Source organism: Squalius cephalus (genome assembly GCF_949319135.1).
Source record: "Squalius cephalus genome assembly, chromosome: 21".
NCBI lineage: Eukaryota > Metazoa > Chordata > Actinopteri > Cypriniformes > Leuciscidae > Squalius > Squalius cephalus.
Window position 1 is genome coordinate 35,123,217 of NC_137142.1, and position 2,500 is coordinate 35,125,716.

General features: G+C 37.3%; 1 protein-coding gene across 1 annotated transcript in view; it reads right to left on the bottom strand.

Annotated features, from left to right (window-relative positions):
- Nucleotides 1-2,500, bottom strand: part of inpp5a (inositol polyphosphate-5-phosphatase A) — a 184,154-nt gene that overhangs the window by 55,641 nt on the left and 126,013 nt on the right. The gene's annotated exons all lie outside the window — the stretch shown is intronic.

The window sequence follows — 2,500 nt, forward strand, 5'->3', positions numbered from 1 at the left end:
GGTGGTTGCAAGGGTGTTGCTATGTCGTTGCTAGGGGGTATGCCGGGTGGTTGCCAGGGTGTTGCTTTTTCGTCTTTTTTCACCTTTGTCGCCACTGACTTTTGCTTAGTTGGGGACATTTAATTTAATATTCAACAATATTATTGATCAAAAATGAGCCATCACTGAACTGACTTCAGCTGGACTGTGACGCTATATTCTTCTAGAAACAAACTCTGTTGCATTATTTTCCTGTTATCTCTGTAAAGCTGCTTTGAAACACTCTGTGTTGTAGAAAGCGCTGTATGAATGAAGGGGACTTGGCTTGGCCCGTTGCTAGGTGGTTGCCAGGATATGAAATAATAACGAAAGCGTATTAGTGTGGACAAGGCCTTGAGCCGAATGTTTTAAACGAACCACACAAGATGAAACCCGTCCTGCATCATTAGATCACGAACAGCAATTCAACGAGCACCTCCTTCCTGTCACACACAGGACCTGAGTGAGAACAATGAGCCTCGTCACACACACAGGACCTGAGTGAGAACAATGAGCGTGTCGCACACAGCGCTGGTTTACGGCCCGCAGATATACGGCTCATTAGGGCCCTCAGGAGCCCAGCTGTGTTTGCGGATCGGCCCTCGTGAGCTTTGTTATGTGAGGAGGCTTTTCACACACACTCACACACATTGTGTGCTAATGACGCCTTTTAAAACACCCTTCAGCAGGAGATACGCAACACACACTCTTTACACACACTGAGGGGCTCTCCTCACCAGGTTTGTACTGAGTGCTGTAGGAAGACAGAGATATTAAGACACCACATTCAAGAAGCGCAGTTTCCTGTTAAGAGTTTGTTACCGTTATAAAGAAAACGATTAACCATTTCTCTCGTTGAGTTCTGATATTCTGGCTCGCCTGTATATAATATGCATCATCAATAAGCTGAGTTTGGTCTTTTAATATCACTGTATTAATACATTAAGGTGTTTTTCACGTTTATCTCCCGCTGTTTTAGTGATTTCATCACAATATCAAATATATATATATATATATATAGCCATTCAAAATTTTGGAATAGGTACAATTTTTTATGTTTTCAAAACAAGTCACTTCTGCTCACCAGGGATACATTTAATTAAAAATAGGGGAAAAATACAGTAAAACAGTGAAATATTATTCTAATGTAAATCATCTGTTCTCTATGTGAATATACAGTAAAGTGTAATTTATTCCTGTGATCAAAGCTGAATGTTCAGCATCATTACTCCAGTCTTCAGTGTCACATGACCCTTCAGAAATCACTCTAATATAAGGATTTGATGATCAAGAGACATTTATGATTATTATCAGTGTTGAAAACAGTTGTGTACAATTTCTTTTAGGATTCATTGATTAATAAAAAGCTTTTGTAACATTATACACTACCGTTCAAAAGTTTGGGGTCAGTAAGAATCTTTTGGGGGGGAAATAAATAAAAGAAAATGAATACTTTCATTCATCAAGGACACATGTTTAATGCAAAGACATTTATAATGTTACAAATATTCTATTTCAGATAAATGCTGTTCTTTTAAACTTTCTATTCATCTAAAAAATCCTGGAAAAAAAAAAACTGCACAACTGTTTCCAACACTGATAATAATCATAAATGTTTCTTGATCATCAAATCCTCATATTAGAGTGATTTCTGAAGGGTCATGTGACACTGAAGACTGGAGTAATGATGCTGAACATTCAGCTTTATACACTTTACTGTATATTCACATAGAAAACAGATGATTTACATTATAATAATATTTCACAATTTTTACTGTATTTTCGATCAAATAAATGCAGCTTTGGTGAGCAGAAGAGACCGTGTGTGTGTGTGTGTGTGTGTGTGTGTGTGTGTGTGTGTGTATTCACAGTTTTAAATTGTAATAATTTCAAAAGGTTTGATTTTTTGCAAAATAATGTATTATAATAAAACACAAGAGCTCTAATCACATGCAAGTGCAGAAGAACCTTCCAGTTTGCATTCAAACTCAGCTTGACATTTCATTTTCATTCATACAGTGTTGTAAATCATTAGAAGTGTGTGTGGAACACGAGATGCACAACACACTACAGTCAAGTCTAGCCACCTTCATTTATAAAACACTTTCTACAACACAGCTTCACTGTTTCAAGCGTGTTCAGTTATTTCATGTCAAAATATCGTAACTTCTGTCAGTCTCAGCAAATGACAGATGATGTTAAAAACACTTTCTGTTGATGTTCAACCTGGACATAGACGGTCAATTCGAGCACAATGCATTGTGGGACACATTATAATTTATCTTAGGGAACTCAAGTGGTGTTCATGTTAGCAAACGCAGTAGGTCACAGAAGTATTATATGCAGTTTACTTCAGAAATAACACGAGCAGTGTGAGAGTGTGACACAGCTCTGTCACATGACTTACACAGGAACTTACTCGCTTATGAAGCAAAATGTTGTGCAGTGTTTCACTACTTTAAAAGCGTATGATAGAATGCTA